The sequence below is a fragment of the Sorex fumeus genome, unplaced genomic scaffold, assembly GCF_029834395.1.
Source record: "Sorex fumeus unplaced genomic scaffold, SorFum_2.1 ptg000129l, whole genome shotgun sequence".
NCBI lineage: Eukaryota > Metazoa > Chordata > Mammalia > Eulipotyphla > Soricidae > Sorex > Sorex fumeus.
The window spans coordinates 6554152-6571435 of record NW_026606186.1 but is presented as its reverse complement, the minus strand read 5'-3'; the positions used below and the strand labels follow the sequence as shown (position 1 = coordinate 6571435).

General features: G+C 42.8%; 1 protein-coding gene across 3 annotated transcripts in view; it reads right to left on the bottom strand.

Annotated features, from left to right (window-relative positions):
* The window catches only part of DENND1A (DENN domain containing 1A), a 523912-nt gene that overhangs the window by 346198 nt on the left and 160430 nt on the right, over positions 1–17284 (bottom strand). The gene's annotated exons all lie outside the window — the stretch shown is intronic.

Here is a 17284-nt window from a genome sequence, read left to right as displayed (position 1 = left end):
AGCAGTCGAGGGCAAGCCCTTGCATGCATGGGACCATGCGGCTGAGCAGGCAAGCACAGCAGGCTTGCATGCATAGTACTCATTGGATCCCGGGCACAGCCAAAGAAGCAGTGAGATATAACTAATGAGGACTTTTAGCTGCCATTAAATCTGTTTACTGCAACAGATACGTTTTTAAAGTTCAAAATTACTTCTCAATTGTACCAGAGATTAAGAGCCCCAGAAATGTTAAGTATCTGACAAGCTGGAAGAGTGTCTCTCATACAAAGCATGTCCCCACCAAAGACTGTTGGCATTTTTACAACTAAACGCTAAAGAGGCATCAAATTGGAAATAGAGTAAAATATAAAAATATCTTAAATGCCCTTAGTTAGGCTTCTACCAGGTAGGCAAGTGGGATTGGATAAAAAAAAAAAAAACATGCCTTTGCTTTGTTCTAGCCTATTGGAATTCTGTGTCTGGCGATCACAGGGCGAGCAGAGTTCAGTCATTATTATGTACATCAGTGAATCGATGATACAGTTCCAGGTCCCAGGACTGCAGTACTGAAAGATCCGAACCCCCACATCCCACCCCAGGAGTGAAAGACACAGGAGCAAGTGCCTATACAAGTGGCTCGATTTTCTGATGGAACAAGGGAGCGCTGCCCTAGGGATGCGGACAACCCATCAGAGGCACTGACATGCGAAGTGACTTTGAAAGATGAGTCGGTACTTCCTGGACAAGCCAACGACAGAAAAATGTTGGCAGAGACAAATGCGAAGTGACACATTATATTACATATTTCACAAAGTTGATATGCCAGTGAATGATATTTTATAAGCTCAATTTACTATTTGATTTTTTTTAAATTTTAGGCACCATGATTTATAATACTGTTAATGAGAGGATTTCACACAGACAATGTTCCAACACACATTGTCCACCAGAGCGTCCCTCTTTTTACTGTCACCATGGCCAAGCTCAGTTCTATGACCACTTCTCAGGTTTTGATGCCTTTGGCCATTGGTTATTCCCTATGTTTCTCAAATATCCAAATGGGAGAGATCATTTTGTACCTGTTCCTCTCCTTGCTAAATTCACTCAGCATGACACCCTCCACATGCATCTACGTAGGAATAAATTGCATGATTTTGTCTTTTCTTAGATTTGAGTATTCTCTCTCTGTGTGTATACACAGGTGTGGGGACACACACACACATATGTTTATCAGAGTGCAGATGTCTTCTCAACAGAGTTTTGGAGCTCTTGGGATAGATGCCAAGTAGTGCAATTGCTGGGTCATATGGAAGGTCAATTCTGAATTTTTAAAGTGTCTCTATGGTTTTAAAAAAAGGTTGAAATTCCCTTCAGCAGTAGATGAGGGCCCCTTTCCCCTGCGCCCATGCCAACACTGGTTGCTTTTGTTCTTTCTGATGTGTGCCAGTCCCGTGGTGCAAGGTGATATCTCATTGCTAATTTGCATTTCTTTGATGATAAATGATGCTGAACGGTTTTTCATATACCTGTTGGCCCTCTGCATGTCTTCTCTAAGGAAGTTCCTGTTTGTCTCTTCTCTCATTTTTTCATTGGGTTAATTGATTATTTTTGTAATTTTTATAAGGCTTTACATATCTTTGCTATTAACTCTTTGTCAGATGAATGATAGGTAAATATTTTATCCCCGCCTGTGGGTATCTTTTTTTTCCTAGTTGTTTCCAGGGGCAGAAGTGATAGCACTGTGCTAGGGCGTTTGCCTTGCACACAACTGGCCCGGTCGAGCCAGGCTCAATTCCTCTGCCCCTCTCAGAGAGCCCGGCAAGCTACCAAGAGTATCCCACCTGCATGACAGAGCCTGGCAAGCTACCCATGACACATTCGATATGCCAAACACAGCAACAACAAATCTCACAATGGAGACGTTACTGGGCCCGCTCGAGCAAACTGATGAACATCGGGAAGATAGGACAGGACACTTCGTTTGCAGTAGCACGGTAGCACTGTCCTCCCGTTGTTCATCGATTTGCTCGAGCGGGCCCAGTAACGTCTCCACTGTGAGACTTGTTGTTACTGTGTTTGACATATCGAATACATCACGGGAAGCTTGCCAGGCTTTGCCATGTGGACTAGATACTCTCAGTAGCTTGCTGGGCTCTCTGAGAGGGGAGGAGGATTAGAACCTGGCTCGGCCTAGCCGGCCGTGTAGTTTGCAGTAAGATCAATTAATTTTTTTTAATTATTTTGGTTTTGGGGCCACACTTTCAGGGCTTTCCCCTGGCTCTGTGCTCAGGGATCAATCCTGGTGAGGCTCAGGGAACCATATGGGGTGCCAGGGATAAAATCCAGTTAAGGTAAATGCCCTACCCCACTGTACTATTGCTCTGGCCCATAAGCTCAATTCCCCCCCACACACCCCCTTATTAGTATTTTTGTATTTTTAAAAATTAATTTCTATTTGGGGCTGGAGCGATAGCACAGCGGGTAGGGTGTTCGCCTTACACGCGGCCAACATGGCCGACCCGAGTTCGATTCCTCCGCCCCTCTTGGAGAGCCCGGCAAGCTACCGAGAGTATTCGATATGCCAGACACAGTAACAACAAAGTCTCCAGTGGAGACGTTACTGGGCCCGCTCGAGCAAATCGATGATCAACGGGAGGGCCTTTACCTTTACCTTTACCTTTTAATTTCTATTTGATTAAAGAACCATGATTTACAAGCTTATTGAGTTTTAGACATATAATATTTCAGCACCAATCCTACCACCCGCGTCAACTTCCTCCACCAGTGTTCCCACAGTTTAGCACCCGATCCCCCCAGTCCCCGGCTCACGGCATCCACCCCCATCACCTCTGCCTGCCACATTGAAAGGAACATTCCAAAGCACAAAGGCTGCAGTTTAGATCTCATATTTTCAGTGTTGCTGACTCTGTGTTATTGATATATCGCTATACCACCCTTCGCCATCCCCAGCATAACCGAAGCCCCGACCCCTGTCTCACCATTACATCCCTTTCTCATCTTCTTCCTCCCCGCCCTCCGCTTGATTTATTTCCTTCTCCTCCCTAAACTCATTCCCACTTAGTCTCAGTTCTTTGATAAGCATCTTGCATTTCTGTCTACCGCTGCCCCTCCCTCCATCTGTTACATGAACAAGCACACACATGCACATACTAGTCCAAAGTCTGGTGGCATGTTATATCACACGAGAAATCTGAAAATGACCACACGGGATGGTCTGAAATGATGGTGGCCCGAGGAATCTCCACTTTGCTGCACCTCAGCGTGTGTGTGTGTGTGTGTGTGTGTACGTGTGTGTGTGTGTGTGTGCGTGTGTGTGTTTGTATGTGGGAGGTAAAGAAGGGGGGGGACAAAGCTTCCAAGTGGTGATCAGGAGGTTCAGGAGTCCCACAGGCGATTCTCAGCCAAAGAGGTCCGGGGTTCAATGCAAAAGCCTGAGGAAGTGGTACTGCCCTACCTGGAAGCTTCCTTTGTTTTTGTAAATAAAAGCTTGAGGTCGGGGTGTGGCTCCCCAGTAGTGGTCGTGCCGGGGGTGTGTGAAGTCCTGGGTTCAATTCCCAGCACTGCATGGACCCCTAAGCCAGAAGAAGGTGCTGGGTAATAGTGGGTATGAACATCCCCCCTCTCCCAAAAAGAAATCAGCTAATAACACATCAATATAAAAGGTGTGTGCACTAAAAAGCTGATTTACAACTGAAGTGGGATTCACATTACATTTCTGAGATTCTGAATACGAAATGCTTCCATAAACAGATTTCACCGTTAAAATAAAGTAAATGGAAAGTAGTCATTTAAAACTCCATTGTCAGTATTTCAAAAGTTTCTGTACTGTCAGTGCATTTCAGAATCAGCTCTTCAGCTTCACTAACATAGGAGACTCTTACCTTTGTGATTTGTCTAAATTTGGCTCTTTTAAAAAAGTGTATGTTTTTAAAAGTGTGTGTTTAAAAAAGAGGGATAGAACAGGGATTAAGGCACTGGCTTTACAGGTGGCTGATCCTGATTCTGTCTGTCCCTCTCCCTGGACAATGCATGGCCTCCCAAGCACTGCTGGGAATAAGCTCCCAAACCCCCCAAATACCGTCAGAGTTAGAGTAAAACCCACACACCCTCCCCCACACCCCAGCCCGGCACTAGCAGGTGTGACCTAAAGCATAAATAAAGAAAGAAGGTTTTTCTAAATTCTTCCTAGGATCTAAAATTCTAGAGGTGAAAGTGTTATGTCCCAGAAAGGGAGTTTTGCTCACACACTGACCAGACCAGACTTGAGGCTGCAAATGCAAGGCCCCTTTATCACTAGCTCAAGCCAGGGTCCAAGTCTCATCCAACGCAGTGGAGTCTTGACAAGGACCCCGACTCCAAATGCTAAGCAACTTATATAGGGTTTGGTTACATAACAGCATTTTTTTTTCTAGGAACTGGCAATATGTTTCTAATTCTGGTCCCTGTCTGGTCCTCTGACTTTAGGGACCAACATTATGTTTCCAATTCTTGGTCCCTGTCCGGTGGGTGACTCCACTCCCTCGGCCCTCTCTGCTAGGCTGGGCGCCACTGCCCATGCGCCCTATTCTGATTGGTTGTTGTCACAGGGCAATTTATCTGCCAAGGGTGATATTGTTTTCAGAGAAGTCGGGACTTTCTAACAGGGAAAACTGAAACAGGCCTGCTGAGTTTCGCTCTTAAAGTAGAGCTTGTCATGGCTCCACTTCAGCCTCACAAAAGTTATCACGGAATGCCCTAACAGCTGACACAATGAAAACCTCAAAACTAGTTAGTTAATTCTGCTACTTGAAATCTACCCTAAAAATAGTAGACATTTCTATCCTTATCAGCAGCTGTGAACTGCCAGGTAACTCTTCAGTCCCCTCTACACATTTCCAATCACTTACCCCTGGCCATGGATCTCCAAGTCTTTAACATGATTGGTTCGCAGACAAACAAGTGAAATCAGAGGGGTCAGCCTAGGAAACAGCCGAGTCAAGTGTCCAACCCAGGCACTGCGCCTCCAAACCTGCACTCCACACCACCACCAGAATTCTGTGGACCCCGGACGCTTTAGCAAGGATGTCGACATACTGCACTCTTCACCTTCACAACTGTTCCTGACCTCGAATTAACTGAGTTACTACGAAGAGTCTCTAATGGTGCCTGGGAAATCATGACATGTATGCATCACTCCAAACTTTTCAGGGAGAAAAAGAAATTTACTGTCTCCCTGTAAATCTACCTTCTTTAAGAGAAGAAACAGAAAGTGTCCCCCAACTGCACCCAAAGCTACTGTCACCCATCCCCTGGACCACTCCAGGGCCGTCCCTGTGGATGGTGGGGAGGGCAGGGTAGGGAGAAAGCATCACCCACTTTTGGGAAACACAGCAAACTTGAAGCCTTCACGGTTTGACAGACACGGAGACAACAATATAAGGAGGATCAATTCCAAGGGCTCTCCAACTACTAGGAGAGGGTGACTCATTCTGTCTAGGCAAGCTTCGCAGAGGAGGTGCCACAAGCTCGCCACTTGATGCTGAGCCCAGGCACACAGGGCAAAGCTGGAAGCCAAAAACTGAGGAAGGGACTTCAATCACCAAAAATACAGAGGAAAAGCATGCTGGGAAATGGTGAGTCGTTCTGTCGAGGCTGTAAAAGTAGTAGAAAACCAGGCAGGACAGTGAGTCAGAAACAGGCGGTGATAAGCCTTACAATCCACCTGAAGAAATATTGGCGTGGCTTCCGGAGACACAGAGGAACTATCAAGGGTTTTGACTACAGAGAAATGGTACGCGTTGATTTAGGCTTGAGAAGCATCTCTCCAGCCATCTTGAGAAGGGCAGTAATTGTAAGGTCGCTGAGGGGTGCCCCGTTAGGAGGAATCCACAGGAGAACCACAGCGAGTGTGAAGGCAGAGGGACACGGGAGACGAGGACAGGCTGGAGAGCAGTTTGGGCGAGATAACGAACGGGAGCTGATGGCTGCAGACTTGGAAGTGCATCCCAATAAGCCACAGTGACCAAAGACACTCTGAGGCTGAAGATAAAGACCACAGCTCTTTATCTAACTGCACAATCTCCCCGGAAAGAAACAGGACCACCAACTGGTAGTCACAGATTTGCCTGAGATCTAGTGGGGGTCATGGGAGACCAGGAGAACAGATCTAATCAGAATGCATAAGTATTACATAATCACCAGTGCCCGCCTCAGACTCAAGTACATAGCAGTACAAAGTAGCTGTATAGCTTGGCATGCTTTCAGAAAGATCTGCTCAGAAGGAATTAGTCTTTTTAATGAGTTCCTCCTATATGGCTGTAACAGTTGGGGAGTGACCAAATTGGGAAGAAATTTTCAACTTAAAAGAAGCGCTTTAAGTCAGAAAATGTCTCTGTCCTTCGGTTGGTTTGGCTCGAGTGTCTAAGGTTTTCAACATGTTTCATTAAGGAGCCAGTCAAATCCACCCCATTGTTAAGCGTGTCCTTTAAGGAAACAACTCGAGATGGAGATATGAAAGGAGCGCAGTTCTCAGACACTTGAAAAAGCAACTACAACTACCTGACATTTAGGCAAGGTGACAGTTGGGCTGGTAAATAACACAGGGGGAAACAAGAGCCATGCCGGCAATGCTCATTTTTAGTATTTTTTTTTCAATACTCATCCCTGAGCCTAAAGTTGAAAAACACATAAACCAGTCAATCACGAACCACAGGACACTTTCAAACATACTAAAGAAGCAGATGTTTAATCTGGAGCTCATTTACACATCTGCAATCTATCAGGGACTCTTTCCCAGATCTGTAATGTGGTCCATCAAATGGCTACATTTGGTGCCAATCGTGGGCGCTGACGCACGGCCTGAGGAAAGCTGCTTTAGCAGGGTGCCTGCTGCTACATGCCAACGGCCACCTCCCTGCTTTCCGGGTCTGCAGAGACGGGGGTCTGTGGTCTGTAGAGGAAAAACCCACAGGTCCACCCAGAATCGCAGACTCAAGAGTTGCAAAGAAACATGGAGACTGACTGACCCTTTTGAGTTAGAGGGTGAAAAATCCACAAATCAACTGTGACGCTTAAAGAGTAATATACTGGCACTGGAACGATAGCACAGTGGGGAGGGCGTTTGCCTTGCACGCAAGAGACCCAGGTTCAATTCCCAGTATCCCATATGGTACCCCGAGCACCACCAGGAGTAATTTCTGAGTGCAGAGCCAGGAATAACCCCTGTGCATCGCCGGATGTGACCCAAAAAGAAAAGAAAAAAAAAAGGAGTCATATACCTAAAATGAACCTAGGAGATGATTTGTTTGGTTTGTTTGGGTTTGAGGGTTTTTTGGTTTTTGTTCTGTTTTTGCAGTGGTGGTGAGAGTTCTGGGGATCAAACCCATTGTAGGGTCTCACAGTTCCAGGCCCATACTCTGCAACAGAGCCCCAAGCACCAGCCTCTTGACAGCTTTTAAAGATAGCTCAACGCTTGCATTTCTCTCAGCTCATCTTGTTAACTTTACCAACTGCTATGATATCGCAACAAAAAAAAAAAAGAAGAAGAAGAAGAAGAAGAAGCTGCAGAAATATGACTGGTTACCTGGTGGCATCCCCATACCAGGTGCCACTTTGAAAGACATTCCCAGTCTCTGCCTGCCACTGTTCTCCAGACTGTGGAAGCCCCCTGGCAGCTGTGGTCCTTGCTGTCTACAAGACGGCAAGGCCCTTCAGGGGGGATGCAGAGCCCACCTCGTCTCCTCTCAGAACCCACCTCATCTCCTCTCACTGCCTCCTATCTGCTAAGTTCACACAGGGCATATTCTGAGTTACTGATCATTCATTCAATTCAGGCACAAGATCAAATCACATCTCCCAGACGGATCCTGTCACCAGAAAAAGAAAAAAATAAAGATATGCACAAATGAGGAAAAACGCTGCCTACAGCCGAAAACTTAAGTTACAGGTTGTCGAGCCATGTTGAGTGTGGTCCTTTTGCTCTGCCCTTTCTAGATAAGCAAATTCTTCGGATGAGATTCAAATGAGCTGACACAGTATACAGATGACAGAGATTCCACTCCATGGTGTATAGATGACAGAGATTCCCAAACTGAGTTAGCCTACAGCCACCTTTTGGATTATTAAAATAAATGTAAAAAGCCCACAAAACTCAATGTACCCCCAATCTTTCTTTATGTTAACAAAAAGAAAGCATACCCCAATTGCACCTGTTGTACGTTACCCCAAACCTCCATTCCAGCAGCCCCCAGGGGCCGTTTCCCACTTTAGGAAACAGAGGTAATGGGTGTCAGAGTTTCCAGGACCAAGCCATTTGAAGTTAGTTGAATCTGAACAGACTGTAAAAGTAGGTTGGAAGCATCACAACACCCACTTTGCAGAAAAATGGGAAAAGAAGAAAGCTCAGATGTCTCCAAAAGAAGGGGAAAAACAAAACATAAACGAATGGGATTATTTCAAACCAAAATGCTTCAGCAGAGTGAAAAAAAAAACAATTTCATTAAAACAAAGAGACCCCCAATAAAAGGAAGCTGGGATGGAGAAAGGAGCACAAAGCACATGATGGTTGAAGATCACTCGGGATGGTAGGTGCGTGAAAGTAGACTATGGACCAAACATGATGGCCGCTTGATACCTGTATTGCAAACCATGACACCCAAAAGAACAGAGAGAGTAAGAGGGGATGTGCCTGCCAAAGAGGCAGGGGGTGGAAAGGGGTGGGGTTGAGGGGGAGGGATACTGGGAACATTGGTGGTGGAGAATGGGCACTGGTAGAAGGATGGGTACTTGAATGTTGTTTGACTAGAATGCAATCATGAAAGTTTGTAAGTCTATAACTGCACCTCACGGCGATTTATTAAAATATAAATAAATGAATAAATAAATGTCATCACTTGTCAAAAAAATACCCCAATGGACAGGAGATAGTATCTGTACATCAGACATCCAATGCGAGATTAATATCCCAGTATCTACACATCAGACATTGAACAAGGGATCAAAATATCCCAGATACTGAGAGGTCTCATACAACCCATTAACTAAAAAGCAAAAAACCTAAGTTTTTGAAAAATGGGCAGAAAAGTTGAAAAGATACATATCCAAGGAAGACATGGAGACAGCCAAGAGGCACAGGGCAAAATGCTCATTATTGCTATTATTATCCAGGAAATGCAAATCAGATCCACAATGAGCTATCACCTCACACCTTTGAGAATGACCTACATTAAAAAGATAAGAAACAACCAAAGGTTGGCTGAGGGTGTAGAGAAAAAGGAACTGTTATAGGCAATCAGGTGGGAATGGAAACTGGTACAGTCTATGGAAAATAGCATGGAGAATCCTCAAAATATTAAAAACAGATCTCCTGAGGCCAGAGAGATACTATAGTGGGTGTGGTTCTTGCTTTGCTTGCAGCTAACCCAGGTTCCATCTCTGGCACCCCACATGGACACGCTGACCCTGCCAGGACTAAGCCTGAGCACCAATGGGTGTGACCCCCAAACCAATATACCAATACACACACACACACACACACACACACACACACACACACACATACACACACACAACTGATCCAGCAATTCCACTACCAGGTGTATATACAGAAGCTAAAAACACTCATTTGTGGCCTGGCAGGTAGTTTGGGGATAGGACACGCCCCTGTACTTGCCCCCAGTTCATCACAGCACCACATGGTCTCCCAGGCATTGCTGAGATGGCCCTGGTGGCCCCCAGCACTGCATGGTCTGAGCAGCACCTCGTCCTCTGCTAGGCTGGTTGGCACTAGTGCCCACTAAGCACCCTTTGGAAGTCCCAAGCAAACAAAACTACTATTTTGAAAATATATGTGCGTCACTATTTACAACAGCCAAGATATGGGAACAACCCAAAAGTGCAGTGATAGATCAGTATTAAAAAAAAAAAAAAAAGAGGTGTTTGCTAGCTACACCCTGGAGTATTAATCAGGTTGTGTGCATGTGTTTTTGTTTTGGAGCTACACCAGAAATGCTGAAGGGCTATTCCTAGCTCTGCACTCAGGAGTAACCGCTGGGGGTACTCTGGGACCACATGTGGTGCCAGGGATCAGTTAGAGTCGGCGGGATACAAGGCAAGTGTCTGCATCCCTATACTATCTCTCTGGCCTCTGAATCAGCTATTTTTATGACACTGATTAACACTTATGGAATGCGATTGGACTTTGAATAAAGTTTATGGAATAGGATTGGATGGTTAGTGACAACGAAAATAAATTAGAAGGAGACAGACAAGAACTGAATGGTTTCACTCACATATAATAATATAAAGAAACAAAATAAGGAACAGCCAGGCCAAAATCAAACCAACCCTAGATTCTGACTGGAGAACTGCAGTCACTGGCGGAGGGCAGGGGGAGGCAAAGGGGTTGGAGGTTCAGTGACTGCAGAACATGGACATGTACTGGAAGAGGCGTGAATCTGCAGGACTGAAACATAAATAAGTGTTAAGCCAGCATTCCCTCAATTCAAAAGAAAAAGTTCCCAAGAGAAATGGAAACTATTCAGGCACAGTTACATTCTCTAGGAGTTTGGTGAGCAGAACTCCCAAGGCATCACAAACCCAGAGACTCTCAACTCCAGTTTGAAGATTCTGGAGCTCAGAGAAGTCACTGTAGAAAGACAGGAAGAATCTTTGGGGGAACATACATTGAATGGACCCCAGGAACACTTCAGCCCAATAATGGGAAAACCAATTTCTTGGTGAAGTTTGGGCCACACTGGTGCTGCTCAGGGGTTACTCCAGACAATGCTTGGAGGACCATATGGGGTTCTGGGGATCAAACCCAGGTTGGCCACGTGCAAGGCAAACGCACTACCTGCTATTCTATTGTGCCCAGGAAAACTAAGTTTTCTTGTCACTTGTTTGACTTATTTTTTTTTAGGGAGGTGGTGGGGTGATGGTGATAAATTTAATCCATGTTTTGCCAATCTTACACAACAATGCTACAATGATTCTTCCTTGCTTAGTAACAGGAAATTGAGAAGCTGTGGGTTTTTTTTTTAAAAAAAGATAGTATTCTTTCAACCAATCAAGGCCTGAACATGATTTGCATAGACTTGTTTTATCTCTGGTGTATCCATATTTGGAAGAAAATATTATAAACGTTTCGTACATAGGCGCTCACCAAAAAGAATGAAGAAATCACCAGCGGACAGATACAGAGCAACTCTTGATTTAAATGTTAGCTCTATTGTCTTTCTGATCAGAACCTTTTAATCCATTTAACGCAGATTTTACCAGAAGTGAAAGCTCAAAAAGTTCTTTTTTTCAGAGCATACCTGAAGCATGAACAGATGAAAATTCCATATTTAAGCAATTACATGCAACTCAGAAATGCCAATTTCCATCACAATTAGCCTAAGTTATGCAACATATTTTGCTTCTTTTTAGCATGTAAGTGATGATGTATGCTTTTATAATTTGCTTAACTACCTATAGTGAAATTTTAAAGTCACGTAGACCATATAAAACCATAAAAGAAAAGGTACATTTTTATTTTTCCCAATGTAGTATGTTTCTACATTGCTTATTGCTTGTACCAGAAACACTGCTAGTTTCTATATAAAGACTTCCATAAAATTTTTATAGTTTCCATAAATGCATAAAGATTGTCAGATTCATTATAGCCTCTTTTTCAGTGCCAGTGGAAAGAAAAATTACCTGCAACCTTACAGTGATCTACATATCCAGGGAAGGGTTAGTGTACTCAGAATCCCATTTTCAAGCACTCTCAGATGCTCAGTGCATCTCATCAAAACAGAGATGAGTGTGCTAGAGAAGAGACTTCCTGTACACTCATCTCTCATCACCACACTCAGGAAAAACAGCCTTAAAAAGCACAACTATGGGAACAAATTATTAACCCTACCTTGCAGTATACGTAACTATAACTATGCATGATAACTATATGCTTTAAAGTGATATGTGTAATGCCTAATATACTTTACACATACGAGCCTATTTATGAAACTCCTGTAATAGGTGACTGTATCTTTATGCCAAATTTTCCTATGCGACATATTATAATTGGCAAGACTCATTTTTAAAATCTGAAAAGTCATGTTTTGAAGTCAAATTGAGATTTTGATGAACAGTGGCCATAATTCGCTGACAACTTAATTCAACTATCCTTTTCTCCTTTAATTTAATTAGAACTCATTAAAACTGCACTAATCACAATCAGTAAAGTTTTACCAATTATTTCCATAACTGCAAATGAATACAGTAAACCTAACAGAATAATTATAAATCTACTTAATTAACTACAAGATAATTTCCAGCAGGAAAAGATATTCATGTTCTTGTTTTCTTATTTTCAAATGCTACACTGACATGCTGAAATCTTTGGGAAACCATTTCTAGGAATGAAGCATATTATTGAGATTTTGTTCTTTAACAAACATTTTCTAATAAAGTGCCTTCTTATTAAGAGCCACATTACCTAAACCAATAATGAGACTGAAAAGAATCTGGACTGCCATCCAAACCAAAATAATCCAAAATTTTATCTTACTGTAATAATCTTAACCCTAATAAAATGTTTAGATTCTATTACACTTATGAGAGACAGGCTTTCCCTCAACCCTTACAGCACCCCCACCCTCAAGTCGTTAAAAGATTGCTTTCAAAACACAAGATACTTTTCAAGTTAGGAGCCTACCAATGTTGATGTTTTCATATTTAAACTAGCTAAGCATTAAACAAAAGCAAATGAATAAATAATGTGAACTCTAAAAAGACCTTGCTTTTGCCTTTTTGTTTGCTTTTCTTTTTCAAAAAAATATAGGGATTGCCTGTCATTCAGGAATTAACAAAGCCTGTACCTTCAGGTTTAAAGATCGCAGGCTCACCAGATTTTAAATGAAATATTGAGTGCTACATGGTGATTTAATGGTTTTAAACCATAGATGTCATTGCAGTCTGAAGATGTCACAGATAACTTAAAAAAGGGGGAAAAAAAGATGGGGCACAGAGAAATCACTTTGTCAGTAATTATAATCAAGAGTCCTAAAACGCCGCACGGGCTGCTCATTACTCCTTCCTTCTGTACCGGGACCCTTATTTACATTTCAGATTACATTTTTTATGAAACGGTAAGATCTATCAGAGCTGAGAGGGCTGAAATAATGAGGGAAAAACATTTTAATAAAACGTGTTGGGTCTGCATTACTTCCGTGTCAGAAAGAAAGGCTACTTCTGTAGTGATGGATCATTTATTCTGCTTCTAAACGAGAAGCCAAAAAAAAAAAAAAGATGAAACTGATGAACTTTTACTGCCCATTTGTCTTTAGCCGACAATTAAGACAGAGAAGATCAAAATGGATTATCATAGCACGCAGACAACTGGCCCAACAGTAATACATCTCTGGGACCACAGATTTGTAACTCCCTTTTATCCCTCCCCTTTCTTCTTACTTCTTTCTCCGCTCTAAAGGCAACGCTAGCTTTGTGGCTCAAGGAGAGCCAAAAGGCTGGTCATCATTATTCAGTCACAGATGTCAATCTAACCTCCCTTTTTTCTCAGTTTCTAAAGCAGCGAGCCACAATAATTTGTGACAGATTCTTTTACTGTAAGGTACAAAGAACACACAGAATAAAACATGGAGCAGCAGCCAGCGTCTCTGATCAACGGTGCTGGGACATGGGAAACACACTATATGTAAAAACAAGCACGGGCAGTTTGGGTGAATGGGGAGGGAAATCTGGGGGGGGGGGCGGGGGCGGAGACGCTGTGTGTTGGGGGGGTGGGAAAGAGGGGCAGTAAGTGCTACACTGTGTGGTGAATTGCCTCACCTCTTCCTGACAAATTATATCATAAATGTTTTAATACTGGAAATATGGTCTAGATTAAGTGCCTACTGAGCACTGAATGTTTGTAGGCAACAGAAAAGAAATTCTAAAAAGTCCTTTAAAACAGTGTATCAGAGGAAGGATAGTTTGATTTAATCTAATAAGTGTATAGCAGGGGGTGAGGGGAACCATAAGAACAGAAACCAAATGATTAAAAGGTAAATAAGAAGGAAAGGGGTCTCATTCTCCGTATCAATAGATTGTTCCCAAGTGAAATTCTGGAGATGTGGTGACACCTTCACCAAACACAATGCAGATCTTGCATTCATCTGGCACCCTTGAGCGAGATGCAGTAAAGGAAAAAAAAACACATGAGCTGAGTTGGAAAAAAAATGCTAAGTAAGGCACTGATATGCTCTCAGAAGTCTCCCAGCCCGGAGGACCAGCCTTCAAAATGATGCTACTGATCTAAACAAATACCTTCCGATAAGCACTTTAAAATCGCTAAAAGTTGTTTTTAGGTTCCTACTGTAACTTTAAAATCAACTTCAATAGATGCAACACTTCTAAGATCATCCATTCATCAAAGAGAACTAAATTCATAACATCCAACCAGTAAACTGTGTTCCATGTGCAATTATAAATTTATAATAGTCTGCACTTCTCCCCATATGCATATATGCATATGTGCCTATTAAGACCTGTACAGAGAAACATATCTTCTCATCAAACACGCAATGAAAGTAAACATGAAAAAATAAACATAAAATTGTTACCGTGTCCAAGTAATAAGATTAAAGATGACTTGTTTTTCTTTTCATTTGATTCTTAATTTATCTCTATATTTCTCTTTTATTTGGGGTGAGGGGTTGTTTTTGCTTAGGGGGCAACACCTATAGGTCTTCAGAGCTTATTCCTGGCTCTGCACTCAGGGATAATTCCTGGCAGACCCAACGAACCATCTGGGGTGCTGGGGATTGAACCTGGGCTGGCCATATGCAAGGCAAGAGTTTCACTTGCTGAACAGTCACTCCATCCCCAGTTTTCCCATTTTTTTGGTCATGACTATATTTTGCCCGTGCAATTTGTTCACACTGCACCCCAGAGGGAGAGGGTGAAGGCTCCAGTGGCCGAGCACCTATCTCGCATGATTAAGGCCCTTCAGTTTGATCCTTGTACCACCCGGCCCCTTGCAAGCACTGCTGGAAATGGCCTTTCTGTAAAAACAGAACGGTATGCCCCCAGACATATGTGGGCCAAAATGTTTCAGATATAGCATAAAACTCTATCAGCTATAGCATAACGCTTAAAGAAACAGACCCAGCAGTTTTCTGATGTCATTTAGGTATTTTTCTTTTTGGGTCACACCCAGCGATGCTCAGGGGTTACTCCAGACTCTGTACTCAAGAATTACTCCTAGCGGTGCTTGGGGGACCATATGGGATGCTGGGGATCAAACTTGGGTCAGCCGTGTACAAGGCAAATGCCCTACCCACTGTACTATCGCTCCAGCCCTGCTGTGTTATTTTATATTGGCTCATAGAAAAATCTTCTCTCACTAGGAAATTCATATGATGGGACTTCAGAGGTAATTTGCCCTAGCTGCAAAGACACACAGTGCCAGGGATCAAAACCAAGGCCTGGCTGGCACATGCAGGACATGTGCTCTACCATTTGAGCCAAACCCCAGTCCCAGCACAGATTTCAGAAAAAATAATTTTCTTAAGATGTATGGGCTCGAGTCTATTTTAAATAATGCTAAAAGAGCTACTAACTATGTGTACACTGTTTATTTTTAAAAACCCTTTACCACACCCCACCCCCCCAAAAAAGTCCTATAAACTTCTAGATTGTGTCGTTAAATTCAAGGGGCTAAGTCCCAGAGGAATTTATGACAAGATAAGATTTCAACTTTCTTACTGAAAGATGAAGAAGGAATAGAAATTAAAATGCTTTTTAAAATCTCCTATGAGAGTCCTTATGATAACCCCAGAACAAATCATACCCATCCATTCTGTTTGGTTTGGGTTTCTATTTCATGGTGCCAGGGAGTGGACCCAGGTCTCGTGCCTGCAAGGTGGGCACTTTACCGCTGACCTCATTTTCCGTCCCTGTTTTGGATTTTACTCAATAAAATAACATCACCCAGGACCTCAATACAGTGATGAGTGGTTCTATTCTTGGTGACGCTATAGTCCCTGTGTTCAGAAAGATGTATCCGATACCTCGCCCTTAAGAGGCCAGGAGATACCACACGAGGACAGTTTGCATGCGTGGGACACTGAAAACCTGGGTTTGATCCCCGGCACCACATGGCCCCCAGACCACAGCCAAGAGTGATGTCCCAGAGCATGAAGCCAGGTACGGCCTTTGAGCTCTGCTTGGTGTGGCCCAGAGAAGACTCCAACAAACATAAATGCAACCAACCAAACAAAACGCCACTAACTTGCTCTCATACCCATCCGTAAAGGTACTGCAAAAGGTACTACTACTCCTGTATTGACCATTTCCATTTCATTGTACTTAGCCTCATTCAATAGCATTTTTCTAGAAACAAATGGATGAACTTCAGATGTGGTTTTTTTTTTTTATTGTGTAAAATTTCCCATTTGTGAAAGGTTTTATAAGGTCATTTGTTTCAGGGCAATTAAAGATGCTTTCATTTCAAAAGGGTGTTTTAAAAGTATACACCAATTTGCTCAGTTGATTTAAAAACATCAGGTTATGCCACAAAGCTGCAAAACCTCTGTAACAGTACTCAGGACAGAAACTGGAATTCTGAACAGATAATCTGGATCAAATTACAAAGAGCAGAACAATCTCAGCACTTTCAGCACAGTTTTATCAGTAACCCCTTCCGCTCCTGTGCAAACTGGCAGAATGGAGGGAATTCCAGAGGGCAGGACCAAGCAGCCAACTGGAACTTTCCTTACCATCATTTGAACCACCCTCAGCCTAAACACCCTTTCTGCCTATGCCTCTTCCTTGGGTATTACCATAACACAGTCTCAGAATGTACGTCAAAATCCAGGGCAGGTTCTCAACATCCCTCCCCCACTCTCTGTTGTTACTGTTGTTTCATTGGTTCTTGACTATTTCCCTACTTCCGTAGCCTTTTTTTTTTTTTCAAAAAAAAGAAAGAAAGAAAAAGAGGTCTAATGAACTTCAGACTGCAGTGTACCTCAGAATAAAACATAGAATTTATGACAGATTTTCCTTTCTGTTCATTATACTCCCAAAGGAACCACCCAAATCTAGTAGCCTTAATCCTACTTCAGTATGTTTTCACTTTTTTGTCTTGGGCTCCTAATTACTGTCTCTCTTCCCTTCTCTTGAAAAAAAAGAAAGAAGAAGAAGAAAGAAAGAAAACAAAAAGAAAAAGAAAAAAAGAAAACCCGTTTATCTCTTTCGGTTAAAAGAACAGTAATAATATGTTGAACAACTCTGAAATAAATTTTGTCATGTAAAAAATTAATTA